Raw genomic sequence first — 27,448 nt, 5'->3', positions numbered from 1 at the left:
CAGTGGCCGTGGCTCACGGGCCTAGCCGCTCTGCGGCATGTGGGATCTTCACAGACCAGGGCACAAACCTGTGTCCCCTGCATTAGCAGGCGGACTCTCAACCACTGCACCACCAGGGAAGCCCTTTAGTACTTTTTTATAGTTTCTGTTTCTTTACTAAGATTTCCTACTTCTTCATTGCCAGCATATTTTTACAGTGCTTTCGATTACAGTGAATTTTTTCTATGTTGATTCATCTAGAAAATATGTAAAATTATTTTTATTAACTTATTAAAAGTTTCAGTTTCAACAAATGTTCCTACCCTTTTAGCTAGGTCACAAGAAAAGCTTTTCCTTTCCTTGGAGTTTCAGGTTTTGTTTGTTCATATGCAGCGTGATATGGTAAGAAAACATAAATCACATTGTCATTTGGGGGGGTTTTGATTATGAAATACTTGGCAAGTATTTTTTTTAAGTCTCAAAGTTCAAAGTATGGTAAATCTTTGTAAAACTCTGTCATCATTCAATCAATGAGCACTGGCCAAAAACATAAGATAAATAAATTCATTGTTTCCTCTTTCAACAGTTCCATAAAGTAATAATGCTTCATAATATTTATGTGTATATTCTAAACCATGATACTTTTCATACTGTGAAGCGAAGCAATTAGGAAGACGTTAGTCTCTTGCCTTAAAATTCCAAGGAATCCACATTTTTAGTGTAACATTGTCGGAGCACTATCCATTGTGATAGAAATTATTTTTTTTCATACCTAGTGGAAACTGTTTTTTGACATATATAAAAAATTCAAAAATATATGTGCTATGAATCTGATTTTTTAGGCTGAAAATTGACAAAATTTCCTTTTGATTTGGAAGCCTTTTGTATTACAATGTACCCAGAGTATTAAATGGGCAGTATCTCATATTGTACAGCTCATCTGAAACTAAAGAAGAATATGTGTAGCTTTACAAATTTTAAGTTAATTGATTTTTGATATTGTTGGAAAGACCTTGTATTCTAAGGGCAGTTGTTGGGTGGCTTAATTGAAGATTCTTTTCACTTTTTATAAAATATAATTTTTAGTCTTTGCTTATAAAATCATAATAAAATTTCCACAATTAAACTAATCATTTATCTTGCTATTCTCCATCAAAAATTTGATTCCTGGGGCAAGACCCAAAGCCATTTTATAGCTAGACAGTTATAAGCTCAGATTATGTTTAAAATTTATTTAAAGTTTTCGTTGCACATTTAATTCAGATTTTAGGCAACTAATTTCATCTATTCCTATTTGCTTATCAAGAGGAAATTTCTCATCAAATTTACTAGTATTTGCTGAAAATGTCTCACAATATTTTCCACTTCATTAACTTAAATGTTCTTTTTTTCCATAATCAAACAACTTTTTTGATTTGCTCTGTCACAGCAAATTGCAATTGTCATTCGTCATGAAATTCACAGTATATCTTCTTCCAGTCTCTTATTTTTAACTATTCTGGCCATAGTACTTACTCCACTTGATTCTGCATCAGTAGTATGCTTTCATTTAAAATTTTTTAAATGTACATAATTATTTTTTTAAACCTAGAATGCTAATTTAATGATAAAGTAACTTAGTTACCAATTATTTCCTTCTTATCAGTGTAACTCGTGTTGTCTTCATAAAATATTCAAATAAACACATTAATTTCTTGACACCAACTAGATCAGTGATGTGTTTATGTGTGATGTTAGACACAACACATACATACAACATGCACAGTATACTACAAATATCTATGCAGTGCAGTGACTAAAGTGAAATGCAGTCTTACCAAAACAAAGTTGTCAGTGATGGGAAAATATCTGACACTGCTTCAGTTTTTAAATTTAGATTTAAATTAATTAAAATTAGATAAAATTTAAAAGTCAGTTCTTCAGTCACACTAACCTTGTGTCTTACAAAGTTCAATCTGGTGGTAATACAGAATATATTAGACATAGTGTGGGAATGAGAGAAAAAAACTGAATGCAAGGTATCTGCAGTATTATTAGTTATTGCAATAATCCAGATTGGACATAAGGAAGACCCACCACAGCTGTGATGGTAGAAAAATGTCAAATATTTTTCATATGTTAAGTAGAATCAGCAGGACATAGTGATCAATAGGATGGGAGAGACCAAAAATTCCAGAAAGATCTTAAACACTGTAAGGTATACCTATAAGCCCACATTTCAATTATCTAATTCCAGCCTGCTAGATATTTTGTACCAGTACTAGTGTCCAGGAAGTTGGGTTCCATCATTGGTATTTTAATTAGGGGCCAAGTCTGCTAATTATTCCCAATATTCATCTCCCTTTCTTCCAATAATAAATGAACCATCTCTTTTTTATTTGCTCATGTAGAGCCACTTAGGATCATGATTGTCTTTCTCCACTTTATTGGTCCATGGATTTTCAGTTATGGCCAATTGGAGATAACTGGAACTGTGTGGCAGTTTGGGGAACCTTCCTTAAATGTGCCTAGTTCATCCCCTTTGCTTTCTTCCTCCATGCCTCCATTCTGCTGCCTGGATTTGAATAAGATGCACTGGAGGGCTTTGGAGCAGAGCCATAAAGCCAGGGTTAAACTTCCAACCTCCAGAATTTTATGTGACATAGAAAATTTTTCCTGGTTGAACCACTGTCCTTCTGGGTCTATCTGTCTTACTCACAGCCAAACATAATCTTTGCTTATGCACCCAGGTTGCTATACACTAAAATAGTCATCAAATCCCCCTATCTCATCTCAATCAAAAGCAGAGCAAAGATTTCCCATGAGTGTTCCCTAAGTACTCATCCCCACCTCATCAAAAATTCAGAGTACCTGCAAGAGGGAGATACTTATATTTTCCTTCTAGGACATGTTTTTCTGGTAGGATGAGAAAAATGCTAAATGACATTTTGAAAGGTAGCATGAACTTTAGAAAAAAAAAGGTATTAGGGGATGCTATTTGAGATTATCCCTGGGGGAAGAAGAGCAGCCAGGTTAATTTATAGAACATTGTAAGATAGGAGCCTTAGTAAGATAAATGCTCCTAAGCTTGAGAAACATAAACAATGAGCATTAGAAGTCGAATTATCAAACCACACTATCCTTGGCTTTTAAAACAAGTAACTGATTGTTTCCCCATGCCTGTCTTTGGGAAACTGAAATAGAGCAGTGCTTTAAGGCAGGTAGAGAAAGGGGAGTTACATCCATGAGTGAATAGTCTTGTTTTGTATCTCCTAACTGACCAATTTACAATAATTCCATTCTGAAATTTGGACTTATTAAGCTTGAACTCCTACCTCCAATCTTGGGAACTCTAGGTTCTTTCAAGAATGAAGATGGAACTCTAGCCTATTAGATGCCATATTCTGATTCATTCAGTTCACAGAGGGGGCTTACAGCTTTTCTTACAAAAGGTAGAGTTGAAACTAGACTGACAGAGAAGTCTGAGGATTGAGGTCTAGCCTAAGATGTCCATCCTTGACCTGTTTTGAGCTGAATTCCTGACATAAAAACCAGATATAAGACTTATATCCCTGGCACTGTAAGGATGAAGGCTTCTGCTCTAAGGCCTGGGATAAATACTCCTGTGAACTTCCAGATGCAAATTAACCCCTATAGACATGTGATTGGCCCTTCTCCCACCCAGCCCAGAAATAAATATTTCAATTCCTTCCTCCAGCAGCCTACCATCTACTAAATTTGCGTAAGTCCCAATCACACCCTCTGACACTGTGATTTCACTTCCCATCAGCATGTGGGGACCAAGGACCTTCTTTTATCCTACAGATAGCCTTTCTCTGGGGCCACACAGACAAATCTGAAATGTATCTACCTTCAAAGATCTGCCTGTTGGTTTAGAAATGTAGACCAATAAAAAGATACTCATAACGTATTGCAACTAAGAGCTAATGAAGGGGGGCTGAGGCAGGCACCAAAACAGAGTCTAGCAGGACTTCATGAAATAATATGGAGACTTCTATTTGGGGCAAACTAGGTAACCTGAAAAATCTTACAAAATACTTAGAAATGCTCACTCAGTAAAATAGAGAAATTATTATTTCAAATGCTGATAGACAGTCTATCAAATGCTTAGATAGCTGAGTATCTAAGAATATTAAAGAAATCTGCACTGGGGAAAATTGAAAAAGGAAACTGAAAAGTCAGCTCTGATGAGATGTTACAAAATGAATGGACCTGGAGAGAAGAGTGATGCCAGAAGCACAAGGAGAGCCAAATTCATACACATAGTGGACGGTTTAACATATCTCTCAGTAAGTGATAGCCCAGGCAGACAAAAATTGCAAGCTAAACATATTGATCTAATGAGCATATTGTAAAAGCCATGCACTTAACATGCACTGAATACAAGCTGAAACTCACATGGGTTATTTTTTTTTCATGGACAAAGTTTTGAAACATCCTGATTTCAAAACTTATACTGCAAAGGTATCGTAATCAAAACTGTGTTACTGACATAAAGACAGACATACAGGTCAATGGAATAGAATTGAGAGCCCGTAAATAAACTCACACATTTATTGTCAATTGATTTTGACAAGGGGCTAAGACCATTCAATGGGGAAAGAAGAGTCTCTTCAACTGGCAGTGCTGGGGAAACTGGATATCTATATGCAAAAGAATGAAGTTGGACCCTTACCTCAGATCATACTCAAAAATTAACTCAAAATGGATCAAAGACCTAAAAGTAAGAGTTAATACTGTAACGCTCTTAGAAGAAAACACAAGGGGAAAGTTTCATGACATTGGATTTGGCAATGATTTCTTGGACATGACACCAAAAGCATAGGAAACAAAAGACAAAAATAGATCAACTGGACTTCAAAATTAAATACCTTTGTGCATCAAAGTAACTATAAGTATAGTAAAAAAGGCAACCTAAAAAGGGAGAAAAATTTCAAATTATTTATCGGGCAAGAGATTAACATCCAAAATATAAAAACAATTTCTACACTTCAACAACGACAAAACAACCCAATTTTAAAATGATCAAATGAATAGACATTTCTTCCACGAAGATACACAAGTGGCCAATGAGAACATGAAAAGATGATCAACATCAATCACTGGGGAAATGCAAATCAAAATCACAATTAGATACCACTTCACACCCATTATGATGACTATAATTTAAAAATAAATGAGAAAATAACAAGCATTGGTGAGGACGTGGAGAAATTAGAACGCTTGTGCATTGCTGATAGGAATGTAAAATTGTGCAGCTGCTGTGGAAAACAATATGGTGATTCCTCAAAACTTTAAATTACCAAGTAATCCAACAATTACACTTTTAGGTATATACCCAAAACAACTGAACAGATATTTATACTCCAATGTTCATAGCAACATTATATCACAATAGCCAAAGGTGGAAAAAACCCAAATGTATACAATAGATGAGTGCATAAACAAACTGTGGTTTATACATATTATGAAATATTATTTAGCCCTAAAAAAGAAGTAACATTTTGATACATGCTACAACATGGAAACCTTGAAAGCATTGTGCTAAGTGAAATAAACCAGACACAAAATGTCAAATATTGTATGATTCCATTTACATGAGGTACCTAGACCAGTCAAATTCAGAGACAGAAAGTAGAATAGTGGTTACCAGAGGTTTGGGGGAACAGAGGCTGGAGTGATGGGGAGTTATAGTTTAATAGGTACACAGTTTCCATTTGGGATGATGCAAAAGTTCTGGGGGTGGATAGTGGTAGTGTGAATGTGCTTAGTGCTACTGAGTTGTACACTTAAAAATGTTTAAAATGGTAAACGTTATGAAACATATTTTACCACAATAAGAAAATAATGAAAGAAACATAGACTACCAATATATTTATAAAATATAAATGAAAGTTTTCAGAATCCTGGGTGTGGGTGCATAACATCCAAGTAGAAAACATAAAGTAAATAATAAACAAACTTATCTACAAAAATAGTAAAGCTCCTGTTTTAATATCCCCTTGAGCAAAGTTAAAGCAAATTAAGTGGAAAATTTTTGTTCCAAATATGAGAAACTATTGGACTGAATAATGTTTTTATATAATATACAGATGAATACACCAATGTGAAGAAGAGTGAGCCAAGGATAGAAATGGAGATTTAATAAAAGAGGAATTAAAAATGTACATGAAAACATATGTAACTTATGACAAATAAATAGAAACGTTATAAGATATGCCATATTGGCCTTAAAACTAGCAAGTTTTTATAAAAATAATGTTCACTGTACCTTAATTTTGATGTACTATTAGTTCCTAATTAATTTTGGTGGTAAATAATTCATATACAACTTTTCTAGAGAGTACTTTATATCCTTATTTAAAATAAGCATGTTTTGGGGTTTTTCTGAATTTTATTTATTTTTTTATACAGCAGATTCTTATTAGTTATCTATTTTATACATATAAGTGTATATATGTCAATCCCAATCTCCCAATTCATCACACCACCACCACCACCCCTGCCACTTTTTCCCCTTGGTGTCTGTACGTTTGTTCTCTACGTCTGTGTCTCTATTTCTGCCCTGCAAACCAGTTCATCTGTACCATTTTTCTAGGCTCCACATATATGTGTTAATATACGTTTTTGTTTATCTCTTTCTGACTTACTGCACTCTGTATGACAGTCTCTAGATCCATCCACGTCTCTACAAATGACCCAATTTTGTTCCTTTTTATGGCTGAGTAATATTCCATTGTATATATGTACCACCTCTTCTTTATCCATTTGTCTGTCGATGGGCATTTAGGTTGCTTCCATGTCCTGGCTATTGTAAATAGTGCTGCAATGAACATTGGGGGTGCATGTGTCTTTTCGAATTATGGTTTTCTCTGGGTATATGCCCAGTAGTGGGATTGCTGGGTCATATGGTAATTCTATTTTTAGTTTTTTAAGGAACCTCCATACTGTTGTCCATAGCGGCTGTATCAATTTACATTCCCACCAACAGTGCAAGAGGGTTCCCTTTTCTCCACACCCTCTCCAGTATTTGCTGTTTGTACATTTTCTGATGATGCCCATTCTAACTGGTGTGAGGTGATACCTTATTGTAGTTTTGATTTGCATTTCTCTAATAATTAGTGATATTGAGCAGCTTGTCATGTGCTTCTTGGCCATCTGTATGTCTTCTTTGGAGAAATGTCTATTTAGGTCTTCTGCCCATTTTTTCATTGGGTTGTTTTTTTAATATTGAGCTGCATGAGCTGTTTATATATTTTGGAGATTAATCCTTTGTCCGTTGATTCGTTTGCAGATATTTTCTCCCATTCTGAGGGTTGTTTTTTCTTCTTGATTGTAGTTTCCTTTGCTTTGCAAAAGCTTTTAAGTTTCACTAGATCCCATTTGTTTATTTTTGTTTTTATTTCTATTACTCTAGGAGGTGGATCAAAAAAGATCTTGCTGTGATTTATATAAAAGAGTGTTCTTACTATGTTTTCCTCTCAGAGTTTTATAGTGTCCGATCTTACATTTAGGTCTCTAATCCATTTTGAGTTTATTTTTGTGTATGGTGTTAGGGAGTGTTCTAATTTCATTTTTTTACATGTAGCTGTCCAGTTTTCCCAGCACCAATATTGAAGAGACTGTCTTTTCTCCTGATATTAACAAGATTTTGAGAAAATAGATTACATACAAAAATGCAATGTCTCTGCAATTTTGTAAAAATTATAGATATGCCCTAAAATACCAATATCTAATATAAACACAGTATTTGTAAAGGTACATTTGATATTAGACACTAATTCTGACTGGTTTATAAAACTTTTGAAATTCAGGCATCTTTGCTCTTAAGTAGATAATAATTTCTTCTTCAATATTTATATAATACAGAGTAATTAAGCCCTGAAGGCACTGGAAAAAACCTTCTCAGATCAAATCCATGTCATCCCATTTAGAAGTTGAGGAATCTTGGACAAGTTGTTTAACTTGCATAAGCTTTATTTTTCTTTATTGGTATAATGGCAATATTACTTACTACCACACACATAGGGTTTTGTTTCTAGATTTAAATTAGATAATTATACGAATCTTTTAGTTCTGTGCCTGACACATGAAAAGCATAAACATAATTTTTTCAGTCGCCCTCCTTGGGATAGGCATGTTTTCACTGGAGTAAAACAGGCAGGGATTGTTGGGTGGGACACCAACAGAATGTTCTGCTGTAGCTCCTATTATATGAAACCTGTGATGGGTAATTTTTTTTTTTTTTTTTTTTTTTGTGGTACACGGGCCTCTCACTGTTGTGGCCTCTCCTGTTGCAGAGCACAGGCTCCGGACGCGCAGGCTCAGCGGCCATGGCTCACGGGCCCAGCCACTCCGTGGCATGTGGGATCTTCCCGGACCGGGGCATGAACCCGTGTCCCCTGCATCGGGGTGGACTCTCAACCACTGCGCCACCAGGGAAGCCTGAGAATAACCTTTTTAACCGCACGAGTTATTTCAAAAATCACCCCTTCTAAGAAAGCAACTGGAAGATTTCCACCAGGTGAAAGAGTAGAAAACTAGAAATTCAATATAGGAGAGAAGTGAAAAGAATCTCTATAGTGATGGTGGTGGAGGAGACTACAGTATCTCTTGTGCACCAGGCACAGAAGGCAACCAGCCCAGAGTGGATCATATTTTAAAATTGTGGCCAAAGATGATGCAGACCCTTTCCTCCACAGGAAACACTCAGGTATACCGGAAGTAAATTGAATTAAAAATCTGACTGGTGAAATCTGTAATAATGGTATATGACTGACACTGAATTATGAGGTATTAAAGAAACATTTTCAAATCTTGAATGTCTACTCTGAGGCAATATAGTCTGCTATTTATACAGAATATCTCCCCAAGAATACAGAAGCTGAAAAATGAGGTTGTCTCTAAAGAGCATCATTGTGTAGCTTGGGGAAAGGGGAAAGAATAAGACTTTTGTTTCTTTTGAATTTAGCACTGTGTCTGTGTGTTATAAAAATGAACTGGGTAAATATATCCCCCAAATTCCAGTTACACCTTTGTTTTATTTCCACATTATAAAATTTGGCCTTCTTTAGTCTTGAAGCTAACAGAATTCCAGGAGTTGAATTTAAAAGAGTAGCCTCCTCTGACTCTGGGAGAAAAAATACCTTACAAAGGTGGACCAATAATATTTCCCCTGTCCCAACAGATACAAAAAATCAGATAATAAAAAGTTCCTAGTAAATGTTCTCACTAATAAAATAGACTTTTATACTTCAGATTTTTTGCTGTCTTTCTGAAATAAACATTAACCTCTCAAGAGTCTGTAATTATGTTTGGTGGTCTTAATCAAATACATTTAATTTAAATTGTCATGTTTTATGAAATGTACACATATATGTAAAATTTTTGCTAAAATAAAGGATCTGGCTTATTCTGGTTTTTCTTTCATTATATATACATGCATGAAAAGTTAATGAAATGTATGGGTCTGCTAGATTTCTTATTTAAATAAAACATTCAAGAATCTGTGACCAATTTAAAGTAACATTAGTGATTATGTCAGAAACTACCCATGACCCATTTTAGCAATTAAGAGCAGATGTACATTGTTGGCTAATGGGAAATGTTTCCTGGCTCCTAAGAGAGAGAACAGAAAATGATCTCTCCTATTTTTACCTCTGGATGTTGTCATGGCTGTGTAGAATGTCCAAAAACCTGTCAGCCATCATGGTAGCAGCCAACACTGGGGAATACAGAGTGGAAAACGAAAAAGAATCTGAGTCTCTGAATATTTCATTTTGCTAATGAATCAAAAATCTCTGGAGCTGGTTCTCCCTTTTAAAGCCTGTTATATGACTCAACATACTTCCTCATTGCTTCAGCCAGGTTGGTATTTTAATTTCTGATGAGTATATCCTAACTGTAAAAAACAAGTAAAGGACATGGTTCATACTGGGAGCTGGAGATGCAGAGACAAAGCGGATTCCATCACAGCCATCAACCAGCTCACTGTCTGGTGGGGGATGAACACACACACAGAATGGCCTAGGTGTTAAATGCTGTCCTACAAATTGTACAGATACTTTGTGAAACTAGACAAACCTATTGCATCCAATGATGTATGAGCAAGGAGGAAGAGATTGCAAAAATATTCAAATAGCCAATAAACAATCAGAAAATTGGAAATGTGAACCACAATCATCACAATCAGATGCCACTATATACCTACCAGAGTAGCAGAAAAAAAATATATATCTTAAACTGACGATGCCAAGTATTGTCAAGGATACAAACACACACTGCTGGTGGGAGCGCCAGTTGGTATATCTGTTTGGAAATCTATTTAGGAGAACTAAACTTACTAAAGCTGAACACAGGCATACTCATAACCAAACCCAATCAATTTCACTTCCAGTATATAGAGAAAGAAATGTGTACATGTATGCTCTGAAAGACATGGACAAGTTTGGTCATAACAGTCCTATAAGGAGCTCTGACTTCCCAACACAGCATACCCAAGAACATATAATGAAGGATTTTCAATGAGAGGCAGTGTTGGAATGCTTTTATGTGGATCTCGGCTATGAAGGTTCCTTAGAGGAACTGTGCTGGGCACTCAGAGAAATTGTTGTGTCCTAAGTAGAAATTTGAAAACAAGCAAATAAACAGATGAAATAGAAGAGCGATTAAGGGTCTCCAATTCAAAACAAAACAACCCAATACAGTCCTGCAATTTTAAGGAACAGGTAATCACAATACAAAACATACAAAAATACATTTTAAAAGACAATTATCAGTCTCACTCATGAGATGTAAAAATTATAAATAAAATAGTAGCAAATGAAATCAAGCAGTGCATATAAAACAGACACGTGCGCGCGCGCACACACACACACATCAGTGGCTAACCTGGGTATATCCAGGGATGGGAAGAAGTCAAAGGGTCTGCCAGTATAAATTATAACATTAACAAATTAAATACTACACCACTGCAGAAAGGGATACTGAAATGGCATTTGATAAAACTCAGGAGCCATGCCTACTTAGATACAAAAATATTTTTACTCACAAATGAGAGAAAACGTTAGAAGGCAACTGTTTGAGAGCATGATGCTAACTGTCATCCTGTCAGCTAACAATCAGACTTGGTGACTGAAATTTCCAACTTTACAGACTCTCTTTTAGTTATGGCAGCATTTCCCAATGCAGCTTCACATCCCTAAGATGTTAATAAGTCATGAGAAATGGTATTTCCATAGTACAGTTTGAGATATACCAATTTAAACAAAGTTGAACAATTTTCTTCACTACTCTTTTGTCTTTTGGTAAGCTGATAAGGTGCTTTTGGTCATTCCCTAAGGGGGATTTAGAAGATGCTGCTTCATAAGCTTCTTTCACCAGAGAATTCCCCTTGTTTTTCAAGTATTTTTAAGTACTGGTGATCTTTTTTTTTTTTTTTTCTTTTGCGGTACGCGGGCCTCTCACTGTTGTGGCCTCTCCCGTTGCGGAGCACAGGCTCCGGACGCGCAGGCTCAGCAGCCATGGCTCACGGGCCCAGCTGCTCCACGGCATGTGGGATCTTCCCGGACCGGGGCACGAACCCGTGTCCCCTGCATCGGCAGGCGGACTCTCAACCACTGCGCCACCAGGGAAGCCCAGTACTGGTGATCTTTGAGACAATTTCAGAAATGCTTGGTGGGACGAGGCACGATCTCCACATCTCCTAGTTAACATGCAACTATGGCACCCAGGAGGAGTAAAATACTGACTGGTAATGCTTTATTATAAACACTCAAAAGTATTCTGCTTTGTGTTACATTGGATGATTAAAATTGCAATTATGTGGAATAATGCTGTCAACCACTAGCCGGTAAATGACTGTACAGTGATATCACGGATGGCCTACCTGCACAAAATGGACATAGAGGTAGGGTGCAGATTAAAACAATGACCAAGATGAACCACAGACATTTGCCAATGCAGTTTTGATGTAACTGATATTTGGAAATAAGTAATTTTTAAAGGGTTGAATTCTGTGAGTATATAAACACACTTCTATTTCATCATAACTAATATGCTTTGATGCTAGCACTAAATCATGACAGCCACCCAGATGAAAGTGAATGTGAGAAGCCACCAACTTTGAGATGCATTCTGATTTCCAAATATTAAAATTCATCTTAGAATTAAGTCGCTGTGTGTGATTTCCTACTCTAAAAGTCATACAGGTCTAAGATAAACTATCAGAATGAATTACACCTGTGCTGATTCAATTTTTTGTCAGTTAGCTTATATTTCCATTTAAACCAGAAAATTTTGGGTCTGGATATCCCATATATTTTCTATTGCACAATCTTACATCTTACATTTGGATTCTGCTTGCTGATATTTTAATTAGAATTTTTACATTTACCTAAATTCAGTTAATCTAGTTTTTGCTTTTTAGAGGGTATCTCCATTTAGTTTTGTTACTAGATTTATGTTATCCAGGTAAGATGAGTTAGTAAAATTTTTAGCTATTTTCGTCTTGAAATTTTTACCTAAGGAGATGACAATTTCCAAGTGTTGTTTCTAAAAGGGAGATCCTGGACCAATTTTTTCAGCCTTTTCCTTTGTTTATTGGTCCAAATGGGTTTAAATACATTGTATTGCCTTAAAAAAAAAACCTCCATATCTATAATTATATCTCCTTTCTTATTCATGATTCTACAATGTTGCCAATTTTCTTGATTTTTCCTTGTTCAGATTTATCAAAGTCTAGTTGAGGTTAGTGGACTTTTCACAGAGGAATAATGATCGAAGACTACTGCTTTAATTCCTAATCATTAATCTCAAATTTTAGCTATATTGATTGCTTCTGTATTTTGGTTTAGGATTTGTTTTTTTTCTAGCTTCTTAGTTCAGTGTGACAGGAATCATGTAGATACTGGGGGAAACAAGGTATAGTTCTGGCCCTCCATCTGGGCCAGATGCATCTTGGTTCCTCCAAGACATATTAACAGTGGTATTACTTTTCCACTGAGTAGAGCTTCAGGGACATCCTACAAGCTCCAATATACAATCATTTCATTATCATCGTTTTCTGCAAAATCTCTAATTGTTTCAATTTGCTCTTTGATTCAGAACTTATACATACATATGATTATACATTCCCAAAAGTAGCTGACCAAGGTTCACTAATCCTACTAGATGTATAATGGATCTTTATAATGGAGAACTCTAGCAGTCACCATCTTTTTTTAAAATTATTATTTATTTTATTTTTGGCTGCGTTGGGTCTTTGTTGCTTTGCGCGGGCTTTCTTTAGTTGCAGTGAACAAGGGCTACTCTTCATTGCAGTGTGCAGGCTTCTCATTGCGGTGGCTTCTCTTGTTGCGAAGCACGGGCTCTAGAGCGCAGGCTCAGTAGTTGTGGCGCATGGGCTTAGTTGCTTTGTGGCATGTGGGATCTTCCTGGACCAGGGATCGAACCCATGTCCCCTGCATTGGCAGCAGATTCTTAACCACTGCGCCACTAGGGAAGTCCAGCGATCACCATCTTAATGATCAAACATAGCATTGGTGATAGTGGGGAAAATGGATATTAATTGCTTATGATGTCTTTCAATAAAAAGTACATGTCGGGCTTCCCTGGTGGCGCAGTGGTTGGGAGTCCGCCTGCCGATGCAGGGGACATGGGTTCGTGCCCCGGTCCGGGAGGATCCCACATGCCGCGGAGCGGCTGGGCCCGTGAGCTATGGCCGCTGAGCCTGCGCGTCCGGAGCCTGCGCTCCGCAACGGGAGAGGCCACAACAGTGAGAGGCCCATTACAGCAAAAAAAAAAAAAAAAAAAAAAAAAAGTACATGTCACCTCCTATGAATTTTTCTGGTGGAAAATGTTTAATCCTCTAACTTGATTTTATGAGAGATATGAAGGATAGAGGTACAAATTAAATTTCACTATGAGAGAACAAAATCTAGAATGTATGGCATTCTATAAAACAGCTTTCCTGAAATCTTCAAAAAGTCTGTTCAAGACTAAAATCTAGAGACATGACAACCAAATGCGATGCGTGAATATATATTCAAAAAGCAAAAATGGCCAGATGTTTAGAATTCTTGATTCCATATAGAGAGTAGATGGATGTTCATTATATTGTCCTTTAAATTTTTCTGAATGTCTAAAAAATGATCATAATAACCTTTTGGTAAAGAATTCCAAAATGGACAGTTTTCTTTTTGTTCTCTTTAATTTCTAATATACCTCGAAAAGTGAGTGGAGAATTTTACTTACTACTTGTCTCTTGGGATTCATTACAGCAAATTGCTTCACATTTCTCTGATTCTTCTCCAGGTATAATCCCAACATCTTAACACTTACTAAATCCAAAATGTTTCTTTTTAGTCTTAATTTTTGATGCAGCTTAAGGGATAAATTATGAATAAAAATCCTCTCAAATTCTTTACATTTTACTAGATCTTTTATCCAGAATGCACTATCTGAAATTCAAATGGATGAGTGGTTATGGGTACTTTTCTAAATTCATTATACGAAATGGGCATTCCTCTCCTAAGACCTCATCAGTAGTAATATTTATGATGATGATAATAAGAATAGTATGTATTGAGCACAGGCTACATACTAGATACTCTTCCAATGATTTGACCCATACTACATCCATCCAATCTCTACAACAGCACTATTACAGAGCTACCATCACCAGCATTTTAAACATGATACCCAGAGGGGATAAGCAGTTTGCCCAACATCCCATGAGTAATAAGGAGGTAGAATGGTGATAAAAATAAGTATGGTTGGGCTTCCCTGGTGGCACAGTGGTTGAGTCCGCCTGCCGATGCAGGGGACACGGGTTCGTGCCCCACTCCAGGAAGATCCCACATGCCACGGAGCGGCTAGGCCCGTGAGCCACGGCCACTGAGCCTGCGCGTCCAGAGCCTGTGCTCCGCGACGGGGGGCATGACAGTGAGAGGCCTGTGTACCGAAAAAATTTTTAAAAAAGTATGGTTTCTGCCATGGATAAGGTGTTTCCTACATTTGTGATATTAACAGGGTTATTCTCTAGGAAGAGTTTGCTGAAGTTTAACAAAGATTGAATAGTGTTGGAAAGCTTCTATACATTCACTAAATTAACATATCTGGTATAAATTCTCTGTGCTCTTATGGGCAGAAGGAAATTGTGATTCCCCCATTAGCCAAACCTTCCTATGGAATGAATATTCTGCTACTTTAATCAGGGAGGTAACAAGGGACAGATTTCTTGTTCTAATTCACATTGTGACCTGTATCATGTTTTAAAAAGTGTGAATGCTGTCTCTCAAATTATCTATGAAAGGACAAACTTTTTGTTTTTAATTTCCAATCATTCATCGACTGATACTTTTGTAAAATATAATGTTATGGCAATATCAAATTGCTATAAAAGTTTCCAGACACTTACTCTCACTTTCTGCATTTATCTCATGTTTGACAGGTAACAATTCTGTGGACTGACAAAAAGTCTCTGGCCAATAGTTTGAGTAGCACTTGTCTAAAATCCTTCCTACAATTCTAATTCAAAGGATTTCTCATTTGGATTAATTCCCTGATGTATTCTAAGATGTTTACCATGTCTACAAGTCTTCCCACATTCCTTAAATTCACAGGATTTCACAGCAGTATGAATTCTCTGATATGCAGGGCAAGAACCAAATTAAATTTAGATCCTTCCCTTAAAGAGTAATGAGCATAATTTTTCCAATGTTTATGAGACTTTGTACCATGAATTAAATATAGATCTTTACACATTCCCTACATTTAAATGGCTTCACATCAGTACAGATGTTCAATAAGATCATACAGAAGTCAAAAGGCCTTTTCATATTCCTCATTTTCAAAATATTTCTCACTAGTATGAATTTTCTGGTATCAAGTGAATTGTCCATACACAGGTGAGGCTTTTGCACATTCCCTACATTCATAACGTTTCTCAAGAGTAAGACTTCTCCTCCTGTTAAGTAAGTTGTCTGTACACACACAAAAACATGTTCTTTCACATCTCTTCAATCATAAAGTTTCACAAGCATCAACTGTCTTATTTGAGTAAGCTGTCCATATAAAGGCTTCCCCACATTCTTTATATTTGTAGGGTTTATCATTATTATTAGTTCTTTCATGTTGAACATGGCTTGAGCCACAAGTAAATGTCTTTCCAAATTCCTTACACTGATAAGGTTTCTTGCCAGTATGAAATCTCTGATGAACACGAAGTTGACAGCCACTACCAAAGGCCTTCCCACAGTCTTTACATTCATAGGATTTCTCACCAGTATGAACCCTCTCATGTTTAACAAGGCTTGAACCCCAACTAAAGGCCTTCCCACATTCCTTACATTTAAAAGGTTTCTCACCAGTATGGATTTTCTGATGCTGAGTAAGGTGATAGCCACGACTAAAGGCCTTTCCACATTCTTTACATTCATAGGGTTTCTCACCAGTATGGATTCTCTCATGTTGAACCAGACTTGAGCCACAATTAAAAGTCTTCCCACATTCCTTACATTCATAGGATTTCTTGCCAGTATGAAATATCTGATGTCGAGTAAGTTGATAGCCACTACCAAAGGCTTTTCCACATTCTTTACATTCATAGGATTTCTCACCAGTATGGATTCTCTCATGTTTAACAAGGCTTGAACCCCAACTAAAGGCCTTCCCACATTCTTTACATTCAAAGGGCTTCTCACCAGTATGGATTTTCTGATGTTGAGTAAGGTGATAGCCACGACTAAAGGCCTTTCCACATTCTTTACATTCATAGGGTTTCTCACCAGTATGGATTCTCTCATGTTGAACCAGACTTGAGCCACAATTAAAAGTCTTCCCACATTCTTTACATTCATAGGGTTTCTTGCCAGTATGAAATAACTGATGTCGAGTAAGTTGATAGCCCCAACAAAAAGCCTTTCCACATATTTTACATACATAAGGTTTCTTCCCAGTGTGGATTTTATGATGCTGAGTAAGTTGATAGCCACGACTGAAGGCCTTCCCACATTCTTTACATTTATAAGGTTTCTCACCTGTATGAATTATCTCATGTTTAGCAAGGCTTGAGCCCCAAAAAAAGGCCTTTCCACATTCTTTACATTCATAAGATTTCACACCAATATGAATTTTCTGATGTTGAGTAAGGTGATAGCCACGACTGAAGGCCTTCCCACATTCTTTACATTCATAGGGCTTCTCGCCAGTGTGAATTCTCTCATGTTTAACAAGGCTTGATCCCCAACTAAAGGTCTTCCCACATTCCTTACATTCATAAGGTTTCTCACCAGTATGAAATCTCTGATGCACAGTGAGTTGATAGGCACTTAAAAAGTCTTTCCCACATTCTTTACATTCAAAATGTTTTTCAGCCATATGAATTCTCTCATGTTGAACAAGTTTTGAGCCATGACTACAAGCCTTCCCACATTCCTTACAAACGTAGGGTTTCTCTTGATTATGAATTTTTTGATGTGCAGTAAGAGATTTACGTTTTCTGTAAGTGGGCACTTTTTCATAGCTGATTATCATTTGACTGAAGTATCCCTCTTGATGTCCCTGGAGGCCCTCAAATCTTCTCTTACACTTCCAATTATTTTTGAAAAGGAATGCCTCAAAGCCAAGGGTTTTACTTCTTTCCTTTATCTCCTGTTGGGGAAAATTTATTTCAAAAATGTCCTTTTTTGCAAATGTATTTTTGGTCTCATATGTTGACTCCAAATCTGAAAGAAAACAAGAAAACCACACATTTTATTGCCTTTACCAGAAAAAAAGCCCTTCATAGTAGAAATAAAGACAAATTGAAAAGAATACCCATAAGTGAACTCAATCAGGAGACTTACTGAATTCCTAAGCACAAGCCTCTCCCCTGTCCAACAACAAACTCAGCTTTGATTTTTCAGTTCTTGTGATATTAATGTTCTGATATGACAGTTTACCGGAGGATTCCACAAAGATCGCTTTAACAAGTCCTTCATCTTCCTGTGTAAATGATCCCTTAAACCAAAATGTGCCCTTCCACTAGTCAAGTCACTGGGCAAAGGATATTAGGATCTGAGTTCAGGGCTGCTAAGGTGACTGGAATTTGTGGTTCAAGATTCATCAGAGAAAGAAGTCATGCAAAGAAGTTCCAGGAATCTATACAGGGATTCTCCCTTGGATCTGTAACTGAATGTCATTATGCATCCACAAGGTGCCTCCCCACGATGTGACTGGGGTACTCTCAGAGATTCTAGAGGTTGTACACTGGAGTGCCAACCCAACCTGAATGGGAAGACCTCAGTTAACATCCCCAAGCATTTATTTGAAGCCTCTCAAAGACCATATACTGAAAGTAAGAACCATTCCCTGGAGCAGCAGTTCTCAAATTTTTTGGTCTCAGTATTTCTTATACTCTTAAATATTGGTAAATCCCTTGCTTGCACATGCATAAGTATATCTGAAATACAAAATATACAAATCTAGTATTTTTGCCTATTGGTGATTGTATAATATTTTGGTTGAGCTATTTAATGGTGGATGAGTACTGTGGATGTGATTGTGGGAAGTAATTTTAATCATGAATTAAACTGCATTATTGCTATTTTAATTAACAATGTCTTATTGCTTTGTATACATTTACATTTGGGTGTAAAGACTGTGTGTATATCCAAAAGGAAGCCACAGTATTTAAATTGACTAACCTAATAGTACAACTACTTTGAGATGACCAAATGTCAACTAAAAGGAGTACAGTTTTGTACAACTTAGCATCAACAAACAGTTCAATAAATTTGAATTGGGCTTGTATTATAGTTACTTGGACTTGAATGTTTCTGTGTAATGCTTAACAGTATTAGTAAATGAATACAGGTTTAACTTCTTTTTAGATGTTTAAAAAAAAAAGCACTGAGGACCCAAAAGAGGTTTTGTTTATGTGGGTTATATCTTTTGATATTTACCATATTAGAAATTGAAATAGAAATTTTAAGATTAATTCATTTTAAAGTGACAATAAATCATTAGATGTTAACAAATAACATTAAATAATTAAATTTTCCCAAACAAAAAAATTAATGAATTATAGTTTTAATCTTCTGCAAATATCTGGTCTAACAGAAGACAACTGGATTCTCACATCTGCTTTTGCATTCAATCTGTAGCAATGCTATTTTGGTTGAAGGATATGAAGAAAATTCAGCCTCCCACAGATGTGTAATTGTAAAATGGCAGAATAGTCTATGAACCTGTTCAGGTAATTGTGGGTGTTATTCTTTGATACTACAGTAAAAATTGAGACGCGGTGGTTTCTTAAAGATTAGTTCCAATGTGGAATATGCAACCATACTGGTGAACTTTTCATACTATGTTACATTAAAATCCATTGCACTTTGGACGATTTTTTATCCATGCATAATTTTGTACTATGTACTGGTTATCTGAAAAACAGTGGTTCACTGAGTTTTGCAGATCTTTGAAATGTTGACATATTTCATTACGTGATATCAAAAAATCACATTAATAATATCACCTCACCAGAAATTTTTTTATTTATTGGGAAGCTGTAAAGCTCAAAATAATAGATATAAGCTTCACACAATTCTAATTTTTACTTAAAAGTTTGAATTTTATCATTGGCAACAAATACTTTTAGTTGTTCTTAAAGTGACAGGCTCATTTACAAGAAAATGTTTTCCAAATACCCAAGCCTAAAGAACCATAGTTTGCCTCATTCTTCCAAGGGAAACAAAAAACAAAAAACAAAAACAAAACTGTGTTCCATGAAAAAAGCAGCTGGTTTAACTCACAATTCAAACATCGGCACAGGTGGTTTCCCTCAAGGCAACCACTGCACCTTAGTATACAGCAAAAGAGCTTAATGGAGACTTCCCATTTCATCACACAGAATATTCTAAAAATGCATCCTCACGGGTCAAGATTTAACAAAATGAAGCCCCAGAGCGGGGTACTAAAGGTCAACCAGCATGAGGAGGGTTTCAGTATAAAAGGGTTGTCCTACGTCAGGAGTCAGAATGCAAGCAGGGTAAGGACAAGTGTCTGTGTGTGAGTGACCTGGCATGGGTTGTCACAGCCCAAGTGGGATGAGACAGGCAATCACATAATCAAGGTGGTGGTGGTGGTGGTGATAATAGAAGACTGGTTACACATAGAGAGTTTGATCAAATAAGTATAGTTGTCCCTTGGGATCCTTGGGGGATTGGTTCCAGAACCCACCTCAGAACCCATACCTGAGGATGCTAAGTCCCATAATCGACCCTCCTTTTCCACAGATGCAGAACACATGGAAATGAAGGGTCAACTGTATATTTATTGAAAAATAATCTGCATATAAGTGGACCTGCATAGTTCAAACCCATGTTGTTCAAGGCTTGACAATAAATACATTAAGGATAATGGAACCCAGGTTTTTCACTGTCAGAAAAGGGAGTTAGAAATATGGAAAGTGAATAAGCTGAAATGAAACCTGTAGTGTTGAAATGGAGATATCTGTATGAACTCATGGTTTCAATCTATAGATGTAAACATGTGTGCATGTATACATATGTATGCATATAAACATATTCCCTACTCTGTCCACTGAGAGGGCCTAGGGACAGCCATCCCCCAGCAGCAATGAGCAAATCTAGTACCCAGATTCTGGCTTCTAAATAGCATTCTCAACTAAAAGGAACCAGGGCACCTTGAAGAAATGGCTGACTTTAGGGCTGGAGCAGGGAAAGTGCAAGATGAGCCTGGAACATGATGTTGGGAAGAAAATAAGGAGGTGCTCTAAGTGTGATGGAGACAAGCCAAAGGACACAGAAACCACTGTTGACAGAATTCCCACTGGTCAAATCCAGGACCAGCTTCAAAATAAATAATGGGAAGAACAGATTACAACCCACTGACTAGAAATCCAACATATGAATAAGTTGAAAGTTTGAAGAGTAATACAATACTTAATAGTTTCAAAGTTCCTCCTCACAAAAGGCTCATTAAAGGAAAAAAGATTAACTTTACAGGGAGGAGGCCGGTGGACACTACCATAATCACCTGCTCAAAGTAAACATCATCAGTAATGACAAATCATTTGCTCCACCTGACAGAATGCAAGGAGAACACACCATCAGTTCTGTGATACTCCTGCCAAAGATGCATAATCCAAATCTAATCATGAGGAAAGAGCAGACAAACCCAAACTGAAGAACACTGTACAAAATAACAGGGCTGGGGGCTTCCCTGGTGGCGCAGTGGTTGAGAGTCCGCCTGCCGATGCAGGGGACATGGGTTTGTGCCCCGGTCCGGGAAGATCCCACATGCTGCAGAGCAGCTGGGCCTGTGAGCCATAGCTGCTGAGCCTGCGTGTCCGGAGCCTGTGCTCCGCAACAGGAGAGGCCACAGCAGTGCGAGGCCCACGTACTGCAAATAAATAAATAAATAAATAAAAATAACAGGCCTGGAATCTTCAGAAGTAACAAGAAATGGGTATTTTGATAGGTAATGCATTAAATCTGTAGATTGCTTTGGGTAGTATGGTCATGTTAACAATATTAATTCTTATAATCCAAGAGCATGGGATATCTTTCCATTTCTTTGAATCATTTTTAATTTCCTTTATCAATGTTTTATAGTTTTCAGCATATAGGTCTTTCACCTCCTTGGTTAAGTTATTCCTAGGTACTTTTTTTTGGACATGATTTTAAATGGAATTTTTTTTTTTTTTTTTTTTTTTTTACTTTCTGGTATTTCACTGTTAGTATAAAGAAATGCAACAGATTTCTGTACACTAATCTTGCATCCTGCTACCTTGCTGAATTTATTTTTTAGTTCTGATAGTTTTTGTGTGAAGTCTTTATGGTTCTTTATATGGAGTATCATGTCATTTGCAAATAGTGACTATTTTACCTCTTGCCAATTTGGATACCTTTTCTTTTTCTTGTCTGAATTCTGTGGCTAGGACCTCCAATACTTTGTTGAATAGAAGTTGTGGGAGTGGGCATCCTTGTCTTGTTCCTGAAGTTAGTGAGAAGGCTTTCAGCTTTTCACCACTGAATACTATTGATACGTTGGCTGTGGGTCTGTTGTAAATGGCTTTTATTATGTTAAGATATGTTCCCTCTATACCCACTTTAGTGAGAGTTTTTATCACGAATGGATGTTGAATTTTATGAAATGCTTTTTCTGTGTCTATTGAGATGATCATGGAGTTTTTCTCTTTTCTTTTGTTAATGTGGTGTATGTATCACAGTGATTGATTTGCATATGTTGAACCAGGCTTGTGGCCCTGGAACGAATCCAACTGACCATGGAGTATGATCCTTTTTATGTATTGTTGGATTCGGTTTGCTAATATTTTGTTGAGAATTTTTGCATCTATATTCATCAATGATATTGGCCTGTAATCTTCTTTTTTTGTAGTGTCTTTGTCTGGTTTTGGTATCAGGGTGATGATGGCTTTATAGAATGAATTTGGAAGCATTCCCTCTTCAATCTTTTGGAGTAGTTTGAGAAGGATAGGTAGAAGTTCTTGTTTGTATGTTTGGTATAATCTCCCAGAGAAGCCATCCAGTCCTGGAATTTTTGTTTGCATGGAGTTTTTTTTTTGTTTTGTTTTGTTTTGTTTTGTTTGTGGTATGCGGGCCTCTCACTGTTGTGGCCTCTCCCATTGTGGAGCACAGGCTCCGGACGCGCAGGCTCAGCGGCCATGGGTCACGGGCCCAGCCACTCCACGGCATGTGGGATCTTCCCGGACCGGGGCACAAACCCGTGTCCCCTGCATCAGCAGGCGGACTCTCAACCACTGTGCCACCAGGGAAGCCCTGCATGGAGTTTTTTAAAATTACAGATCCTATTTCATTTCTAGTGATCAGTCTCTTCAAATTATCTGTTTCTTCTTTTTTTTTTTTTTTTTTTACATCTTTATTGGAGCATAATTGCTTTATATCTGTTTCTTCTTGATTCAGTTTTGGCAGGCTGTATGTTTCTAGAAATTTGTCCATTTCTTCTAGGTTGTCCAATTTGTCAGCATATAACTGTTCATAGTATTCCCTTATTATTTTTTGTATTTTCATGGTATTGGTTGTTATTTCTCCTCTTTCATTTCTTATTTCGTTTATTTGGGTTGTATATCTTTTCTTCTTGGCGAGCCTGGCTAGAGGTTTGTCGATTTTGTTTATCTTTTCAAAAAACCAGCTCCTGGTTTTATTGACCTTTTCTATTGTTGTTTTGATCTCTTTTTTATTTATTTCCTCTCGATCTTTATTGTGTCCTTTCTCCTGCTGACTTTGGGTTTTGTTTGTTCTTCTTTTTGTAATTCTTTTAGGTGGTGGGTTAGGTTGTTTATTTGAAATTTTTCTTATATCTTGAGGAAGGCCTGTATCACTGTGAACTTCTTAGAACTGCTTTGGTGCATCCCATTCATTTGTAAGTTGTGTTTTCATTGTTGTTTGTCTCATTTTTCACAGAACTAGAACAAATAATCCTAAAACTTATACAGAACCACAAAAGACCCAGAATTGAAAAAGTAAGCCTGAGAGGAAAAAAAGCTGGAGGCATAACTCTTCCAGACTTCAGACAATATTACAAAGCTACAATAATCAAAACAGCATGGTATTAGCACAAAAACAGACATATTGATCAATGCAACAGAATAGAGAGCCCAGAAATAAACCCATACATCTATGGTCAATTAATCTACGACAAAGGAGACAAGACATACAATGAAAAAAAGACAGTCTCTTCAACAAGTGGTGTTGGGAAAGCTGAACAGCTACATGTAAATCAATGAAATCAGAACACTCCCTCACACCATATACAAAATGGTTTAAAGACGTAAATATTAAGACATGACACCATAAAACTCCTAGAAGAGAAACAGGCAAAACATTCTTGGACATAAATCGTAGAAATATTTTCTTAGACCAGTCTCCCAAGGCAAGAGAAATAAAAGCAAAAATAAACAAATGGGACCTAATCAAACTTAAAAGCTTTTGCATAACAAAAGAAATCATCAACAAAATGAAAAGACAACATACAGAGTGGGAGAAAATATTTGCAAATGATGCGACCAACAGGGGTTAATTTCCAAAATTAACAAACAGCTCATACAGATCAGTATCAAAAAAACAAACAACCCAATCAAAAAATAGGCAGAATACCTAAACAGACATTTTTCCAAAGAAGACATACAGATGGCCAACAGGCACTTGAAAGGATGGTCAACATCAGTAAGTACTAGAGAAATGCAAATCAAAACTGCAATGAGGTATCACCTCACACCGGTCAAAATGGCCACCATCAAAAAGTCTACAAATAATAAATGCTGGAGACGGTGTGGAGAAAAGGGAACCCTTATACAGTGTTGGTAGGAATATAAATTGGTGCACTCACTATGGAAAACAGTATTGAGGTTTCTTAAAAAACTAAGAATAGAGCTATCATATGATCCAGCAATCCCATTCCTGGGCATATATTCCAAAAAGATGAAAACTCCAATTTGGAAAGATACATGCACCCCAATGTTTATAGTGGCACTATTTACAATAGCCAAGGCATGGAAACAACCCAAGTGCCCATCAATAGACAATTCGTTTTAAAAGATATGGTATATATACACAATGGAATATTACTCAGCCATAAAAAAGAAAGAAATATTGCCATTTGCAGCAACATGGATGGACCTAGAGAATATCATACTAAGTCAAGTAAGTCAGAGGAAGACAAATATTATATGATATCACTTATATGTGGAATCTAAGAAATAGTACAGATGCATCTATATGCAAAACAGAAGCAGACTCACAGACATAGAAAACAAACTTATGGTTACCAAAGGGGAAAGTTGGGGGGGGATAAATTAGGAATATAGGATTAACAGATACAAACTACTATACATAGAATAAACAACAAGGATTTACTGTACAGCATAAGGAACAATATTCAATATCTTGTAATAACCTATAATGGAATACAATCTAAAAATATATATATTCTTAAGACAAAAACCCCAAAACTGTATACTGTCTAGCCCTTGCCTATCTCCGTGACCCAAATTCTTAGCACATGCTCCTTTACTAACTCTACCCTGGCCTTCTTAGAGTTCCTCCAATAAAGTTCCTTACCAACCTTAGGGCCTTTGCCGTTCACTGTGATTGATATATTCTTCCCCCAGGTATTCATATAACTTGATCCCAGGCTTCATGTCTCTATTCAAGAAAGCTTTCCCTGACCATCTTATCTGAATTGGCCCTATCAATTCTCATCATTTTCTATTCTCTTATGCTGTTTGCCTCTTCTGAACAACATGTTTCATTACATGATACTATTTATCTACTTGTTTACTTATTTTATGTTTCTCCTCAACTACATAAAGTGCATGAGAATGAGCAAGTTATCAATCTTGTCCCTGATTGTATTAATAGTGCCCAGTACAATGCCTGGCTAGGAGCAGGCACTCCAAATGTTTGACTAATTTATGAATGAATATGTACATTCATTCACACACACACACAAATGCAAAAGAGCTGGAAAGCAGCTGCATACAACATGTAAGTAAAATGGTTCCATTGGGAACAAAAAAGAACATTTTCCTCACTGAAATGGGAGGGAATAATAAGAAGAAAAACAAGGAGCCTGGGAAATGAGATGAAGATGAAGTTCCTTTTGTAGCTCAAACTGAGATCTCTTATCTCCTCCCAGGCCTTGGTCCTTCATAAGGAGTTTCCAAACACCATCCCAGCTGTTCCCCCTTCTCCTCCACGACCTGTGAGGTTGTTCCTGCACTGATGGTTCCCTCCTGCCTTTGCCTTCCTGGGATCCGACTTCTTGTACCCCATCCACCCCTCAACTACCCAGGGCTCTTCTCCTTGCTCCAATAATGTCATCATATCTGGCTTAGAAATGGAGTGTCTGCTTGCAAGAAAAGTAATGCCAAATGGTGTAAGGGTTTTGTTGTTGTTGTTGTTTTTAATTATAAGGGCAAAACATTTGGTTAAATTTGCAATAAAGTAAAGGTAAAAATAGTATTGATGAAGACTTCAGAGAAGAGAAGGATGGTGGGAATGAAGAACATGAGATCATATAAGTAGGAAAATGATCTTGTTTTAGACTCATTCAGGTTCTATCTCTTTAGAGCAAACAGAACACAGTGGTTAAGAACACAGATTCTGGAGCCAGACTTCCTAGGTTCAGTTGTTGCCACTGCATCCCCACCAGCTCTGTGACCTTGGGAAGGCACTTAAACTGTATGTGCCTCAGTAATCTCATCTATAAAAAGGGTTAAAAATAGTACCTACCTCATGCGGATGCTGTAAAAGTTAAATAAGTTCATGTATTTGCTCTGCTTAGAACAGGGCCTGGTTTATAGTAAGCACAATGTTAACTATTAGCATTATTATTATTACTGTTGTTATTTTGCTTAAGTGGAAACAAGTTTTGTGAGACATTTCTAGGATTTAACTTAGTGTAGGATTTAACTTTGTAAAGTGCAAAGTTCACAGATTGTAACTTTCAACTTCAAATATGTTGGAAGTAAAGGAACATATTCACTTAGTATGAATTTCTGTTCATTCAATCCACTGCTACATAAAGTGGAGAGGCTCTTTTGAAAGCCAGAGTATGTCAGGATCCTGTTTCTAGCTGTACTCCCCATACATGGGTCAGAATATAACAAAGGGCAGCAATTCTTTAGTATGCATAAAAATCACCTGGGGATCTTGCGTAAATGTAGATTCTGTTCTGCAGCTCTGGGGTAGGACTCGACGAGCTGCATTTCTAACAAGCCCCGGGGACTTCCCTGCTGGTGCGGTGGTTAAGAATCCACCTGCCGAATAAAGACGCAGACTTAGAGAACAGACTTGAGGACACGGGGCCAGGGTGGGAATAGGGGGCTGGGGGCTGGGACGAAGTGAGAGAGTAGCACTGACATAAACACACTACCAAATGTAAAATGGATGACTAGTGGGAAACTGCTGCACAGCACAGGGAGATCAGCTCCATGCTTTGTGACGACCTAGAGGGGTGGGACAGGGAGGATGGGAGGGAGGCTCAAGAGGGAGGGGATATGTATACTTATAGCTGATTCACTTTGTTGTACAACAGAAACTAATGCAACATTGTAAGGCAATCATACTCCAATAAAGATATGAAAAAAAAAAAAAGAATCCGCCTGCCAGTGCAGGGGCATGGGTTCGATCTCTGGTCCAGGAAGATCCCACATGCTGCAGAGCAACTAAGCCCATGCACCACAACTACTGAGCCTGTGCTCTAGAGCCCGCAAGCCACAACTACCGAGTCCGCATGCCACAACTACTGAAACCCACGCGCCTAGAGCCCGTGCTGCACAACAAGAGAAGCCACTGCAAGGAGAAGCCCACGCACCGCAACGAAGAAAGCCCATGCACAGCAACGAAGACCCAATGCAGCCAAAAATAAATAAATTAATTAATTAATAAAAAAAAAAAAGTTCCTCTAACAAGCACCGGAAGAA

This window comes from Hyperoodon ampullatus, assembly GCF_949752795.1.
Source record: "Hyperoodon ampullatus genome assembly, chromosome: 18".
NCBI classification, from domain to species: Eukaryota; Metazoa; Chordata; class Mammalia; order Artiodactyla; family Ziphiidae; genus Hyperoodon; species Hyperoodon ampullatus.
Note: the sequence above shows the minus strand (reverse complement) of the source record.